Here is an 18,301-nt window from a genome sequence, read left to right as displayed (position 1 = left end):
CATTTTTGGAGAATACTGATAAACATCAGCCTCATATTCATGCACAATGAGTCTTCATGTGCGCCCTACTGTGATAAACTCCTGCTTTCTGTATCCTGATGAGACCCCTGGCAAAATCAGCTTAAGCAGCAACAGGCTACCAATTTTGATTAAGCTCATCCTTGTGCATTTCAATAGAAAAACTGTTCTTTGTAATAGAAGGCACAGGAACAATTAAGCAGTTAGAAGTGGGAATCAAACAAGATGTCCAAAACAGAAGGACAAAAACACATTTATCAGTACGGATGACACGAAACAGGGGGGCTCAGGATAAAGAAACAGATAAACCTTTTATCTTTCCCTTTCTAAGTCTCTGGAATCTGCATCTGAAGGGTTTATTTTGGCAGTTTACAGTATGTGTCTTCCAATAACTAGATATAGATAAAAAAAGAATAAAAAAAAAAGAATTGCATATTAAAGTTAGCATGAATGTTGTGATAGTCTTTTATTCCCTATTGTGACATATCCGAGTCACGTGAAACCAGTGATGGGCGGGTTGATACAAAATGAGCGGGTGCATGCGGTCACCCGCCGTTACGAGTCATCCAAATATATTTTTAATGATATTCGGGTCGCGTTCGGTTGGGTCGTTTGAAATAAAGATGCCAATTAAACCTTTAAACGCAGGACAAAATCCCCGATTTCCCAACACGTTGAACTGAGCAATGCCATTGTACCATTTTAATAGGCTATTTTTAAACGCATATAGCTCAGTAATGTCAGTTTTATGTATTTTCTGAGAGGGGGCGGGATTTTTGTTGGGAAAGTTGGGGGAGAGACGCACACTTCGATTAGACTGGATAAACACATGCAGCATCTTAATTGGTAAGAAAATGAAACGAAATAAATGAATAAATCAAGCCTTTATTACATAACACTAGGCTATATCATACAGCATTCAGAAAAAGAACAGTTTGCGCTCCTAAGGGCTTTCACACTTTTCTCTCAGTTGACCTGCTGATGAATTCTTCAAGCAGGGTCGAAACATAAACATCGCACACCGCACCGCACCCCTAGTTCCTAAGTCTATGGCCCAATGACGCTACGATGAGCATTTACTACTTTAAAAAAATGCGGGTCAGGAAGCGGGTTGGGTACAATATTTTCTTTCTTTTTTTGCGGTCCGAGTTGCGGGCGGGTTAGTTAAAAACGTCGGTCGGGTGCGGGTTGTTTATACATTGACCCCGCGCATCACTGAGTGAAACGGCTTCTCGAACAAGAAAGAAATGTAGGGCGGGGCTTGATTTTGTCTGTGGGACATTGATTGGAAGGTTGTTGTTTTCTGTTGTTGTGATCTTATGTGAGTGACAGGTTGTCTCTGTAAACGTCTGCTGTGTCCACATCCTTCCAAGGCTGCATTGGAAGGTCGATTACATCACCGCAGCGCAACAAAGGCTGTTCAAATTCGAAGACTCCTTTAAATGCGGCCTCCAAATGCGGCCTTCGTTTCCAATAAAATGAAGATAACTGATGAATCCATCGCGTCCTAGCCTAGTCCAGAATTCATTGCAGGATTACAGGATTTTTTTTTAGAGAAATTGCCATATCACTTATTAAACATAAGTATATTGGGGTTCAATTTACTACAAATATCTAAGGATACAAATGTAAAAAAAACAACAACAACAAAAACAACTTTAAAGCCGTTCAAATGTCGGCTTATATCTTAGTTTACTAGGCTAATATGTGATAGTCTATAGCCTACTCTTTATTATGTACAGTAATGGACCATGGTGAACATATTTATACAGGTTGTGAATCCTGTTTTGTTTAATATAACTTACAAAATAAGTCTAGTACAAATGTTAGGCTAGAGCAGACCGTCCCATTTAACAACGCTCCGACCTTTGCGGCCTTCTAAGGTGTGGCATTTGAATTGGGACACAGCCGTCATCAAAGAAGAGAAGAGATGAGAGGGTGAAACAAAACAAAACGGTTTAGCTCTGTTTCCCTTGTGCATCCTTATGGACATTTTTGTCCTTTTCAGTTTTTTATTTATTTATCACTTCGCCTGTGTTAATGCTAACTGCGTAAATTTTGGCACAGGTGTGTATTTTTATTGGAATTTTACTATTTTACCTCCATTTTCTTAAAAAAATCTTTTTTGCACTAGCTACACAAAATACTCCCACTCAGCGCCTTTTGGACAAAAATGGCCCCATTGAAACCCATTAAAACTGCCATTTTTAATCCCAGGTCCTTTTAACTATAAAATGATGCAATCTTTGTTAAGAGGCTTTCATTTTGTTGGCAAGGCTTCAACATTTAAATTTTTACTATTTTTTACCAGATGGTGCCATTTTTCCAGGTTTGGCCTATAAAACAAATATCGCTTTATTCCTGTTTTCTGCTTCGGTATATTATAGAGCCAATTGGATAAATTGTGCAACGATAATTGTGTGGGTGTGCTGGTATGGATGTCAAAGTGTGGTTTGAATGTGTGTAAACAAAAAAATGTGTGTGTATATGAGTGTGTGTGCTTGTAATATTTGAGAGAGAAAAACTCAATTGCAAATCTAAAATCCAATTATTGTGTGCACCAGTGGAGTTTTGCTGGCACCCAATGGGGAAAATCTGTTACTGCGCACAAACAAAATCTTACCGAAAGCTCATTTTTTGAGATATCATCCTCAAATTTGGAACACAACTTGTTTAGATGTATGGCTTTGAATTTATATCAGTTTTAGAGTTCAACATGTTTCATAAAATATATATTTTATATAAAATAACGATAATAATGTTCATAAATAATTTTCATAAACTTAAACCTCTATACAAAATTTTTGGTTTCACTTTTTTCACTTGTTTAACTTCAGCAATAATCTGCCAAGGGTCCTCTTTAAAATGATACCAAACTTAAGTCTTTTCTCCCAAGCCTAACATTTTTATGACAGTTTTTTGACATGGACATTTTTTTCCACTTTGTAGCTATGTGTAACTTTTTTTTTTTGTTAATGCTAACTGCATGAATTTTGGCACAGGTGTGTATTTTTATTGTAATTTTACTATTTCACCCCCATTTCCTTTGAAAAATCTTTTTTGCACTAGGTTCACAAAATACTTCCCTCTCAGCGCCTTTTGGACAAAAATGTCCCCATTGAAACCCATTAAAACTGCTATTTTTAATCTCAGGGCCATTCAACTATAAAATGTTGCAATATTTGTTAAGAGGCTTTCATTCTGTTGGCAAGGCTTCAAAATTTTTATTTTGACTATTTTTTATCAGATGGTGCCATTTTTTTTAGGTTTGGCCTATAAAACAAATATCGCTTTATTCCTGTTTTCTGCTTCGGCACATTATAGAGCCAATTGGATAAATTATGCAACGAAATTTGTGTGGGTGTGTTGGTATGGATGTCAGAGTGTGGTTAGTATGTGTGTTAAAAAAAATATGTGTGTGTGTGCATGTGTGTGTTTGTAATATTGAGAGAGAAAAACTCCAACTGCAAATAACAAATGCAATCACTGTGTGCACCAGTGGAGTTTTGCTGGCACCCAACTGGGAAAATCTGTTACTGCGCCCGAACAAACTCTTACCGAAAGCTCATTTTTTGAGATATCATCCTCAAATTTGGAACATAACTTATTTAGATATATGGCTTTGATTTTCTTGCCGTTTTAGAGTTCAACTTGATTTATAAAATATATATTTTATATAAAATAATTTTCATAAATAATTTTCATAAACTTATACCTATATAACTTTTTTGGAGATTTACTCATTATTATTTTTTTACTTCAGCAATAATCTGCCAAGGGTCTTCTTTAAAATGATACCAAACTTAAGTCTGTGCTCCAAAGCTTCACATTTTTATGACAGTTTTTTGACACGGACATTTTTGTCCTCTATGTACCTATGTGTAACTTATTTTAATTGATGCACAAGGGTTAAGTTTGACGTAATTTTGTAATGGCGTCATTCGCATTACCGCGAAATTCTAACATCCTGGGCCATCCAAAAATTTAAAAGGCAAAATAATCCACAAAAATAGGTCTGAATGCTTAAAACTGGTAGAAATGGACAGACTAATTAAACTCGGATGACTCGAAATTAATCTGTGAGTGCACCGTGTCTGTGGTTCAATTGGTGTATCAAGCATTTAACAAGGTGAGTATCCAAACTAAAAGTGTCAAACAAAACTTGTGTAAATGATTGATCTTACTTTTAAAGGGACATTGTGTTAGAATTTCTCCCATCTAGCGGTGAATTTCATTGTATTTTGCATTCAAACAAATTGTGCTCTCCAGCACCTTGCTTTTTTTCAAATGCGTGTTGCATCTACGGTAGCTGTTATGTACCAAAAAGCTATGACAGGATGTCTTCTAATAGGACTTCGTCGAGTTTTCTTTCGGGTGAAGAGGTTTGTTATTTCAAACAAACTGCAACTGGACACAACGAACAAACAAATGTTACAGTATGAATAATAACAGTGCAATGCAGCCTTTTAAACTTGCCGGAGCAGTGACAAGCGCCTCTTACTGCTCTGCTCCTCCGTTTCTGCTGCTTTCAGTCACGTGACGCTGGCTCTGACGAAAACGCGTTGTGGAAACGTGTTGGCCTAGTACTTTTTGACCCACTCTGGCTGCTATTATAGTTTTTCAAGATGGCGGAATGACATTGAAGCCTCCGTGGACCTATACCCGTCACATGTATATAAAGATAATAAATTCTTCGTTTACGAGGATAAGTCAGATAATTGGCAGAGGTATTTGTACACCATTGAGGACATATTTATGAATAAAAATATTGATTTTAGACAATAAAATACCTAAAAAACTACACAGTCCCTTTAAAGTATTGTAAACTTTTTAAAAAGCATTAACGTATTAAGACTTTTATGTTGCTTAGTTTTAATAAATAGTATGTTAAACATACCTGTACAGGATATGGAATTAAGCTTACATCATATTCATATGGAATTATGATTACACATTATAGAAACATGAACGTAAATGTGTCTAAAAAAAACATAGGCAGAGAGCCTTTTCATTTAAAAAAACCACCACACCACTGATTTAGATATATCTGTCTGCAGGGTATTCTTCAGGTTTTCTATCATAAATTGTATAATTTTTATAGTACCTAATTAATTGGGTTTGGTCTAGTATGATTCATGGAGAAACTAGACTGCTTTAAACTACCTTAATTGCTTTGTCTGTTTTCATGGGTCAAACTACTCTTCATTTTGCATAAAATAAATTAAGGCTTGTTTAAACAGATGATTCAGGTGCATGAAGGCAGACGCTCTCCATAACTCTCCATTGCTCAAAAGTTATTTAACATTCATTTAATCTCTAAATGACACTGACGATATCTAAACAACCTTGTGTGTGTGTGTGTGTGTGTGTGTGTGTGTGTGTGTGTGTGTGTGTGTGTGTGTGTTTTCAAGGATAGAGCTATCTCTTTAGCATGATTATTTTCCTTTAACTGCTCCCATAAGCCAAACATCACATACTGTTACCCATGGGTTGCTGGGCCTCTAGAAGTTGGCAAAACACTGCAGCTCCAAAAGGTGAGAAGCCCTTTGGGCTGCTGATACACCAAAAGTGAATTCAGCTGAGTGGTGAGTGATATTTGAAATGCCTAGTACATGTCAAATGATCACTCAATAGTTTAAAATGTACTGTACCATGATGAGAGAACTGCCATTGATTTTTGTTGTTGTTGTTTGTACAATCTTTCTGTTGGGTTTAAAGCTTTCATGTATCACGGCAGTTGGCACGGTTGGTGTATACATTTAAGTTAAGTTAAACATTTCCCAGTGCAGATTTCTAAACAAGTTGGATTTGGTCATGTGACCAACAGAAAGCAGCTTGTTGGTTTTTATAGGTGACTTCTGTGTGAGCTGTGCTTCATAAACTGCTACACTGTTGATAATAGTCGATGGAATTTTGCTCTTGACTTGTGACCTTTAACACCAGTATACTGTTTCAGTAAGTGAGTTTGCGGCATTTTAAAAGTTCTATTTCAGTTGAACTAAAGCAATAATTTGTCGTGTACACACTTTATTCTGACTGAAACTGGATCAACCTGTTTTTTGTGAGGACTGGCTTGTTCTCTCTAAGAACAATAACTATAAAGATAACTATAATGACGACTATATCAGCATAGGATGAGCTTTCGCTCATTCACGTGCGCTCTGTCTTGTCGTGTGAGCGTATGAGTTTGCTTGGACCATATGCTCTTCTGTCCGCGTGTGTTGTTGGTGTAGCACGCGGTTCGTGTTTACAAGAAAGAATCGATTCTGAAAAGCCTAAGCTAGTCGTCAGTAATTCCAGTCTTCTTTTTCTTCTTTTTTTTCTTTTTTTTAACATACTTATTTACAAAATACAATTTACAAAATCTCTTGTTGGGAGACTCATGTGCAGAACATAAACACAGTCCAGTCTTACTTCCGTAACTTACATATGTAAAAATGAAACGAATTTGCATAATGCCAGCCTATGGTCTTCATTGGCTGCACGCGAACAACGTCTACTTTGACTCGCCCTCAGACACTGTAGCTGGTTCGTGTTATGTACATGCCGAGAAACCGCTGTTTTCTGCTTTGCAAAAGCAAATTCTCTTTGTAAACACTTCCGAAGGATGAGGATGTGAAGTCAGTGGAACACAGCGATACAACAGCAGTATAACCTTTTGTTATACAGTCACCATTTAACTGATGACTGCTTCTCAAATCTCAGCGAGGTCATTGCAGGATTTGCAAAATGCTTATCCATTAAAATGGGACGGTACACATTTTATTTGGACAAACTTGCTCCTCTGAATCACAACCTGGAAGTATGATAGTATGAAGTATGAAATATTGATGTATCGAGTGATCAAAAATACGTAGTTTTGTCTTTTGTGTTTTATCCGGCTAACCGGCTAACTCACGTTATTATTGTCTTACTGAAATAGTTCTGCTAATCAGTTGTGGGACACTATTACCTAAAACTGTCTATTAATGCAGATAGTCTGTCACTCTTACTACTTTGAGTAAAGACAAAGGATGGAGCAATATTTGTTTTACAAACTTCAATTTTAGATCAGTTATTGATGTTAGTGCTCAGCTATTTGTTATTTGCACCTCAATAAATTAGAAATATACACATCGGCTTGTTGATTGACATATACTTGTTAATGCTGATAGAGGCATCTCATAATGTACGTCAAACTGAGTAAAACATTATCACTGAGTAATGTCCTGCACAAGTCGTCCTTGCGATGAAGGTTCGAGTTGAATAACTAGTTCTTCCAATGTTTCATCACCAGACTTGCACTTGAGGTGGCAAACAAAATTCAATCACTGAATAGGAGACAAACATTTCCAATTGTCTTTGAGGTTTATTTTCTTGCAATTAAAAGTGAGCAGTTAAACAGTCAAACAGATTGGCTGCAGTGTGTGACAGTGAAGTCTTGTGACATTCTTAGTCTTGACTCCCCGAATGTTATCTCTCCAGGCCAATAAAGGTATTTTCAATCACTGAATAAGATCACTTCACTTTACCATTCCAATACAATTCCATATTAGAATAGGTTTGTGTGTGCTCTTTTACTGTCCTATGATAGTCACACATCTTAAAGATAAAATTTCTTCCACACACTCAAATTAATAATCAACACCATTGTAGAGAAATCACAACAGAATGGGTCATCTGACCAATCAGGGGAGAGCAGACTCACGGAAAGGAGGGGTGTAGCGTGATTGAATCCTCGGATGAATCGTTTTCATGAGTCATGAGTCTTTGATAAATGTGGTGATGTGCAATCAATGTATATTATGAGAAAATGTAAGGATTTTTTTAACCTTTGATGCATGTAAACCTGTTATATGAGACCTCAAAAACAAAGTTAGGAACCTTTGAACCTGGGGGCACTTTTGTTTTCAGTGAGACTAACCTGACATTTTGTTCTTCAGCACACAAATGTTTGGAGGTTTAGGTGTGCATCTTTTTGACTATATGTGTCAGTGGTGTTGGGAGAATAAGTGAGTTCAGATGGTTCAGAATAGGTTGACTGATGGCTGCAGTAATATAGGAGCAAAATACCCAGAGGCAAGATGGGCATTGGGGCACAAGTGCACCAGAGCTGAAAAATCACATGGTCCTGGGGCTGGTCTGACAGTATCAGAGAATCAGCATTTTACGTCTAACACATGCTTATAATGAGAACACTCTGTCTATTATTAAACCTATGAACTTAGTCTCTCACTAAGATAAACTTGTGTGATGCACTAGCAATGAAAAAGGAATCTTAGTGGCTGATCATACTTCATCAAAAACACATTTGGGCACAGCTTGTATCAAAAAGTAAGGTTAAATTGGAAGTTTCAAGCCATATGATATCATATAGGCCAATTTGATATAAATGCAATAATATGTAATCACAGTAGTATAGTATAGAATAGTGCAGCCTGCTGTAAATTATAGGATTCTTTCAGGTTGACACTGACTTGGCGTTAAAATAAATTGTTTGTTGACGTTAAAAGAACAATTTGCAGCATAAGAAGCGGGTGAAAAATGCTGCATTTTGGGTTAGACATTATGCAAGAGACCCTGTCAATAATTAATATGTTACTTCACATGGCATATGAAATATTCATTGATTGATAACGAGGATGTGAGGCGGAGATGGCCTGTTTGTGACAAAGCAATCAGGCAGGTAACACATCTCTCTTTCACAGAGGAAGATAAACACAACAATAAAAAGCCAAGTGTTCTTTTCTGACAGACTATGTAGTGCTCTCACATCTTACAAGATTCATAACAGTGTTGCTATTGTTAACTAAAACTATTAAAAATTTATTTTTGGAAATTTAAATAAAATAAAATATATTAGATACTTAAATAAAAATAAATTAAATCTATATAGATATATAAAAAACTAATAAAAATGACAAAAGCAGATAAGAAAATTACTAAAATTAAAATGAAAACGCAAAATAGGCCTATTTAAAAAATAAAATCTACTTCAAAATGAATAAATACTATAATAGCATATATATAATAATACAAGACTGGTTCATACACAGATTTATTTAAAGGTGTAAGTATTTTTTGTTTGTTACCCAAGGAGGTGTATAATGTTCAGAGAAAGCTGTTAATCAGCAACTGCTATAGTTGGTCAGCTGATGCACGAACCCTCTCAAAGTACGTGAAATGCATCCTGCAATCTTTGCTGTTTTTGTCCCTTTAGCTGTAAATCTATAAGTTTAACAAATTACTTAGTTCGCATTAAAGTGCTGTGCTGAAATAATTGCTTTTCAATATACTCTACAATCCACAAAACAACACGAGATGTGTCAGTGTTGTGAATCTAGTCAGATCTTGCAGCAACATCAAATATCTTAGATTGCTCCCACAGCAATCAGATTATGAGATATCCGACATCCTGAAAGCCCATTGGCATGGGGCTTTGCTGATGTTATTGCTTTATTTGATTGTTTGGTCAGTAACTATATTCCCTTGGTAATGTACTGGTTCACTTTTATAATTAAATAGATTCTACAGAGGAAGTTAGTCGTTTTCCCAGAGAAAAGCTATAATTTAGAATGGATTCAAACTGTGCAATCTGTTAAAGCTAAATAAACATTTTTATGTAATATTTAATTTGGTTTTTATAGCACAGTGAGCTCACACAGGCAAAATTAATGGGATGTTTTACTATTTCATTTTTATAAAATTACATACAAAATACAAATACGTATGAGCTTTTCATTGTGCAGCATTCGATGAACCTATGAAAAGGAGGCAGAGAGGGAACAGCCAGCTATAAAATATGTAAAATGCCTGAGATGGTGTGTCATTGTGTCAATGCTGATATTTCATTTGGTCTGATGTCAGCTTACTATGATTAGAGATGCAGCTGCACTGATGTGTCTCACATTGATAATAAGGAGGATGGATGTCTGATGTACCCAACATTTACCATTTTATTATCATGAACCATCTGATTAGCATTTAACACATTTTCAATGGGCAATTCTTAAAGGTGGTCTTCCCTATTGTGACGCAGGCCTATATATCGGAGTAAAAAATAGGTAGATAGATAGACACTGTCTATACAGAGTATGCGCTGCAATCAGTCACAATGCGTCCAGCAAACAGTGGCTAATTCTAACAGCAGGAGTGAACATGCTAAATAAAGTTGTTTTGATTTCATCTGTGCTCTTCGCCCCTCTCATCCTTGAGTATCAGAGAAGCGTGTGTGAGCTGAGAGCAGAGGCTAATTGCAAATCAATAGGCTGCAGTTGTTTCCTACGATTAGAGAGTGAAAAAACAAGCTTTGCGGCCTCACCACGTGGCAGCTGGCATGCGAAAGAGCCATAATCATCTCCACCCTTGCTTGTCATGAGCAATTAAGCTTTGGATCATGGAGCGATTCTTATCACCCAAAGACAGACTGGGCCATGAGGCCATGGCAGACACACACACATACACACACACACGCACGCACGCACACACACACACACACACACACTTCTATAGACTCTCAGTAACACTTGTACATTTAAATGGAAAACATAAGATGTGATACTAATGGATAGCTAAAGGGATGATTGGGAAATGATGAGTGTTGCAACCCAAAATCCATCACACCACTTGATTTCCCTCGTTCTACACACAATATGTGCTGAGAATATGTTAAAATGGGCATTTATCACAGAAAATCTGTCAGTTTCCATTTCTGCTGCATGAAGATTTAGCATCCTCCACAACAGATCTCATGTTAAACAGAGGACATTGACGTGTAGATGTCTTCTTCTCCGTGTTGTTTGCTTTATTAAATTGACAGTAACATAAGAGATAAGAGATGTAAGCTATATTCACTATAAGAGCAAAGAACAAATCACAGTTACTTGACTGTTGTTCCGCCTTCTCTGTCACTCACTGCCTCAGAACCAACCCATTTACTCTTAATTACAGTTTTTTTTTACAGGATAGAGTGAACAGGAGCGGTAATCTCTATAGTTGTTATGTAAACAGACGCAGTTACAACATGGAGGACCGCATTTGTACAAGAGGTTGATTTTATGGTATTTTGTAGGAATGCACTAGTTAACATTTTGGCCAATACTGATGAACTTTAAAATTATTTTCTCACTATAGCCAGTTTTAAAATGTATACTTTTATATTACTTTGCTTAAATAAATAAAAAATAATAAGCTATAAAATAAAAGACGAAAAATTGTGAAATTTAGGCATCACAAAATTATAATGCAGTGTATGAAAATAGGTGTTCATATTGAGCTTTGTAAAGATACATTTAAACATGTTATTAAATTATTAGTGGTTTTAAAGATTAACTTTAAGTGAGTGTTAGATGTTGGCAAATGTAACCTGTAAAAACAGTGGAAATGAGCATGAATAATTAAATATCCAGCATTAATGTGTGCATGTTCATTTCCTCAATGTATATGACCCATGTCATCTAACACTTAAACTTGATCTTTAATCTTCAAACATTAATAATTCATAAACAATGTTAAATATATATTTTTAGCATATCTCAAAATACTACATTTTCATATTGTTCATTATAATGTTGTGATGCCTAAATTACAAAAAAACATTGATTTTATTTTTTATTTATTTAGATGAAATAGTATAGAATTTTAATATCAGCCATTTCGCAGTTAACAGCCATAACATGAAAATAATGATTGGCTTACTGTGCTGACCAGAGATTTAATATTGGAGCATCCCTTCTCTTTTGAGTATCTTGACCAGCTCGACTCACCAACTCTGACGCAACCAATGGTGAGAGTTTGGGACAGGACTATTTGTTTGTTCAACCAACCTGCAGACAGAGGAAGTGTTCTTTTCCAAGTCAACTTTAACTTGTAGAGTTTGATCTTGACAAAAATATTTGAAAGATATTGGGAGTGTCATATGCTTGACTGAAATTTGCCATGCAGTATTCGTCTGTCACAGAAAAGCAGCTTTGCAGCTCAACGCTCTAATGAGTACAAGAGAAATCCTCCTGGAAATGCACTGGGTATGGCCTTGAATCTTAGATGAGATCTTTATATTATTTTCTCCTAATGTTCTGGAAAACACGCTTATTTCCTTTCCAGTTGTGGGTGTCTTTTTCTCCAAAAGCCTGCACTTGCAACAGTTTGCTGGGAAAGATTAGTGTTATTGTTCTTGTAATGTGTGGCCGTCACATCGGCTGATAGGTATCGCCCTGCGCTGTCTGTGGCTCAGGGTGTGTTGCTGCATTGATTTCCTCTGGAGTGCTTGGCTTGGCTCCTTCCTCCCTTTTTTTCTCAGCCAGTCAGAGAGACTCAACACACACTTCGCCTCTTGCTTGATGTTAATCTTCTTAATTTAGTAAGTGAGTCAGCCTCTGAGAGACTGAGATAGGGGAAAAGAGGCAGGGAGGGATGCGGGAATTGATTATGTGTGGTGATGCTTTCTCACAGTGGGACGTCTACCTATTTGAGCCGTATCTCTGACTTCTGTGGTCTTTTGAACTACTTTGTGTACATTTCAAGTAAAAAAACAGATGGGTTCTTGGAAATATTGAGCTGATATTTGGCCAAGCTACATTAAGATGATTTATGTTTTGATTTACTAGAATAACTCTCCCTGTGACTATATAAATACTCTGACTGACCTATGTAACCCCTGGATGATCTAATAATTCTACCACCATTATGTGAGCAGCTCTGTTGCTTCATTTAATCAATACTGTTCTCTTGGCCTCATGAATAAAGGGTCTCATCCCTTCTCAGCCCCTGGAGAGGCATCTGTCTTCCTTGTGATGAATCGAAAAGCCTCATTAATAGGTCTGTAAGAAGAATGTGTTTCGGGGGTTGGCTGACCTGCCTGTCACTCAGAAGGTCTTCCTGCGACCCCTCCGCTCTTTTTGAGCCGATGGCCCCCAATGGGAAGGCCGCTCACAGTTCAAGTGAAGACTGAGCAGACAGTCTAATTACAGGCCGTCTCTCCTTCACTGCAATCACCTCTCGGGGAAAGAAATAAGCAGTGAAAGCAAAAAACATACATAAGAAAAATGAAAATAACTTTCACAGATTGAGTTTGACCTCCTGCTGAATATTTTTTTTTTACTCTGCTCTCTGGAGTACTTAATTCTGAAGATGCAAGATATATACAGTTGTACTTGAAATTATTCAACCCCCATTGCAATCAGGTTTATTGGCTAAATTTACAGACGTTCAGCTGTTTGCAATGAACAAATCAAACAAAAGTAATCGAAATAGCTCAACACAAAAACATTTTCAAGAGGTTTCCCCAAATTCAACTTTTAATTACTTCTACAGTCTCAAAATTATTCAACCACTTCAAATATGCAATGGCAAGCATCTTTAGTACTTAATAGAACACCCTTTTGCTGTGACCTGATGCAAACGAGATGTATAGTCTTTTAGGCCAAAAAGTTCCAGTTTTCTTTTATCGCTCCACAGAACAGGATCCCAAAACCTCTGTGGCTTATTTATATGATTTTGAGCAATTAGAAACGGACTTTTCTTGTGCTTTTGAGTCAGCAGTGCTGTACGTCTTGGAGCAAGTCTTGCTGCAGGTCTTTTAGGCTCAGTCACTCAAGGGTTTTTCTTAACCTGCCTTCTCAGGAATCTTATTGTCGTATTGACTTAGTCATATTTCTAACATGCAGTCAAATGTGACACTCAACAAACCTAGCCAGGGGTGCGTTTCCCAAAGCCAACTATGGTCGCAAGTTCCGTTGTTACCAATAGAGTTCAATGGAAATTGTGATCATAGTTGGCCAACGATGCTTTTGGGAAACGCACCCCTGTTCAGATATTTCATGTGTTCTAGCTCAAGCACACCTGGTGAAACTAATGAAGCCCTTGATTAGATTTAAAAAATGATCAGTATCAGTCTATATTGATATTTCATTGTCCATGCTTAATTAGATCACATTTGCAGAGACTTAATAGTATAGAATTTTAATATTAGTCATTCATCAGTTTATTGGCCATCATTATGGTTGGACGATTAATCAAATTTGACTTTCAATTAAAATTTCAGCTTCCAATGATTTTAATCAAGATTAAATTATTATAACAATGACAAAATTGCTTCCACTTTGTCTAGAGCTATAAATCCAGCACATTATTTTGCTCCCTATATGTTTAAACTTATTTTTAATAACTTAAATACAAAAAATGCATAATATATATAATTTATTTTTCATTGAATTTAATGTTTTCCAGTTTAATTATATTTAAACTTCAAGAAAATTAAATAGAGGAAGACATGTTACATTGTAGCTAAAGATGCTAGCTAACTAAGTACTCCATAGAAAAAAAATTGCTTGGATTTCAGATGAATATTATATAGCCTAAATCAATTTTGAAATATTGTTGCAGTGTTTGTCTTGTTTTGCCGATGGTTTTCTAGTAATGCACTTGTTTTTTTAGCAGAGTAATCTAAAAGATCAAATGCTTTATATTTTCCCTTATGTATGCTTGTATATCCTCTCAGTGGATATATAGATAGCACACACATGCACCAAAGCTTAAGTATCTGTAGCCTTCATGAAATCCCAAATCATTAGCCGTGTTGTGACAGTTCTGATGTTGGATAAAAGGCTCCAGAAGTTCCACGCACTGTCTGTTCCGGTAAATGTTCTCTCACGTTAACGCCATGTCATATGGGATGCGTGTCCACTGACACTAAAAAATAGAGTCTGTCTTGTGGAAATGAAATCTTCTCACATGTTCATCTGCAGAGCGCTGGAGTTTTGAAATATGATAGCAAGGTCATCAGTACATCGCCCACTCTGGGTGTGTGTGTGTGACTCCGGCTGCAAACGGCAGCCCAAGGTCGAACTCTTAACTGTCATACTTCACTGTCAACACTGCGTATTATACCCAGGCACTGACATCCCCCCCCCCCCCCCCCCCCCCCAGAGAAAAAGAGAGAGAGCGATGGGAGGAAAATAGAAATGTCTAATCGAAGAAGGTCAGAGCTGTCAGCAAATGGAGCCTCTGCTGGCTGTCATGTCGGCTGCATTCTGTTTGGGAGATGAATGGGAGTGATGGGCACTGTCACTGATAAACTGCTTACAGCCCATCTATATGTTATAAATAGTCCCTATTCATGATGTCTGTGTTTGTGAATTTGTTTGTGTATATGTACAGCACTCTATTACAGTGGTTCTTAAATCCGATCCTGGGGACCCACTGCTGTACACATTTTGGATGTTTTCCTTGTCTGGCACAGTTCAGTTCATGGAGCTGAATATTTCACTTTTTTACTGTATTTCTGATCATATAAACGCAGCCTAACAAAATGTTTAGAGCAGAGATGAGAGCCACCATGGTCTACCGTTCTCAAGTTTGGGGTCAGTAAGATTTTTAATGTTGTTGAAAGAAGTTTCTTATGCTGCTCACCAAGTCTGCATTTATTTGAAAAAAAATGTAATAAAAATAGTACAATTGGGAAATGTTACAATTTAGAATAAATGTTTTCTGTTTTTCATTTAAAACGTAATTTATTCCTGTGATGGCAAACTGGATTGTCAATGTCATTACTCTTTACGTCTTCACTGTCATTTATAATGTTACAAAGGTTTTTTATTTTTATTTCAAAGAATCCTGGAAAACAATGTATCATGGTTTCCACAAAAATAAGAAGCATCAACATTGATAATAATAAGAACCATTATTAATAATTTAGCAGCAATAATAACTGCGCACCAAATCACCATATTAGAATGATTTCTTAAGGATTATGTGACACTGAAGACTGAAGTTATGATGCTGAAAATTTAGCTTTGCATCACAGGAATCAATTACGTTATGAAATATAAACTAGAAAACAGTTTTATTTTAATTGTAATAATATTGCACAATGTTACTGTTTTTACTGTATTCTTTATCAAGTAAATGCAGCCTTGGTGGACATAAGAGAAAATATGATTACAAATAATGACAAATGTTTTTGAAACAAAAAAGCTTGTTGAATTGCACTACTTGGAAAAAATATGCATTGCATTAACCCTGCTTGCATTTTAATGCATTGTATTTTTAGGGCTTGCATTTTCATGGGTTGAAATTCAACATGGTTGTATATTGAATATTTCAATTCAAAACATTTCACACATTTCACCTTTCAGATTTCTCTTCCAAAATATTCATTCTGTTTAAAAATACAACCTATAATATTCGACATGCAATTTTTGGTCCATTTTATTTCGCTTTACAAATTCGCTTCCACGAATTCAGTGGTTAAAATTCAACAGAAAATTCAACATTTGACATCCGGGAACCAGTGTTGCCAGATCTCGCGAGACAAATAAGCAACTAGGCCCGTGAAAACAAGCCCAAAACAAGCGACTTTTTCTCATAGACAGTAAAAGAGCTTTTTCTACGGAGCCCCCCTAGGTTCCGGGAAGAGAAAAATAAATAAACTGTGTGCACGGTTTTACAATCCGTGGGGACGGATAGTTTTAAACTGTGGGTACAGATTGTCAATTTTCATCCATTTGGACAGATTGGTAAACTGTGCCCAGTTTTGTAAAACTGTGCACACGGTACAGTTTATTTTTCTTCTGTAATGAAGCTTGGCTGTCCATCTAGTGAAAAATGTTGGTACTGCGGCCAAATAAAATCTTACTGTGAAAGCTCATTTTTTGAGATATAAACCTAAAATTTGGAACATAACTTCTTCAGATTTTTGGCTTACATTTTCTTGCAGTTTTAGAGTAAAATAAATTTTGTAATATATATATTTTATATAAAATTTAAATAATTATATTTTTATATTGTTCATTTTCATAAACTCAAACTTGTATAACTTTTTTTCTGTTTCACTTTCATAATTTCATAATACTTCACTTCAACAATAATCTGGCAAATGTCTTCTTAAAAACAAGAACCATAGGTCTATATTCCAAAGCATTCTTGAATTACCACCATTTAAGTTTGAATAGTGATTTTCATGTCTATGCGAAAAAAGAGGGAGTGACAGTCAAAGGGTTAAACGATATTAAACTATAATATCTATATCTAGAATATCTAAAATATAATTAATATATAAAAACTCTCCTACAGTCCAGTCACCATCAGTCGCGACTCGCACGTACGAACTACTATGTTTAAATAACATATAGAAAATATCTGCTTGACAACGAGCTGAGAACAAGCCCAAATAAGCAACTACCCTTTAGAAACAAGCCCCCAAAAAAAGGCGACCCGCGACTACCAATATTTGTTAGCGGCTTTACAGAAAAACAAGCCCAAAGTCGCTTATAATAAGCGGACTTGGCAACACTGCCGGGAACGGCAGGGATATCAGTAGATTACCGATTGATAATCTCCATAGCTGTTAGTCGACCTCACCAGCAGGGGGTGCAAGCGGCTGTTGACAAAGACTGATCAACAATGGGTGAGAGAGTCATTCATTCGTAAAAACGGAATTACGGAATGGAATGGAGCAAGTGGTAAATATTTGTGATGATTATCAGGACCAGTTTATATATGGAAAAGCTGATAAAGACACAAAAGCTGTTTTTACATTTAAGTCTAAACACAGCTAGTTTTGCACATGTAAGCAGCATTTTCTACCGTGAATGAGATTATAATGTTATTCTCCGATGCTGATGTAGCCTACAGATAAAACGTTAAATCCGAGGTAGTAGACATTATTTTTCTCGGTTGTTTAGTTTTCTTAACTGTATATCGCGCCGCTGTGCTGTTATGACTGTTAGCCTGAAATATGGCATATCACACATATGGTTACATCACCATTAGGAACAAACACAATCATATATGACATAAACCATGTCCCAGAAGGCTGTGTATCCTCTCTTGAACATATTGTGTAGAGTTGTGCCTCAGCAGAGCAGCTGTCTGTCTTTTGCCCTCTTCTTTAAATCTCCTTTATGATAATTTTACCGAACCAGGAGACGTGGGAGAGCTCTGTGAATCATACCCACCGCAGCACAATGTCACCCACATACATACTCCCTCTCGGAGTGTTCGTAAGGGAGAGGGAATGAGACTTAGATAGAGAGAGAGAGAGCGGGACGGGTGAAAACCTCATTCATCTTCGGCCATGAGAGCTGACAGCTGTGAGCAGCAGTATGAGAACACCTGCAGATGGTCGAAAAGGAGGGAGGGAGTCTGAGGATTCGTGAATCATTTCAAAATGATGAAGGCTACTGAAGACATATTCGGTTTCCTTTGTCATCTAATGATTGATTTGTTGACTCTTTGGTGACACAGTCTGTTAAAATATTCAAGAGAAGAACCTCGGAAGGGCATAAAAAGAAGCTGCCAGTACTAC

The sequence above is a fragment of the Siphateles boraxobius genome, unplaced genomic scaffold, assembly GCF_051911475.1.
Source record: "Siphateles boraxobius isolate OS27281-9 unplaced genomic scaffold, OSU_SipBor_1 8, whole genome shotgun sequence".
Lineage (NCBI taxonomy): Eukaryota > Metazoa > Chordata > Actinopteri > Cypriniformes > Leuciscidae > Siphateles > Siphateles boraxobius.
This window is presented reverse-complemented; position numbering follows the sequence as displayed.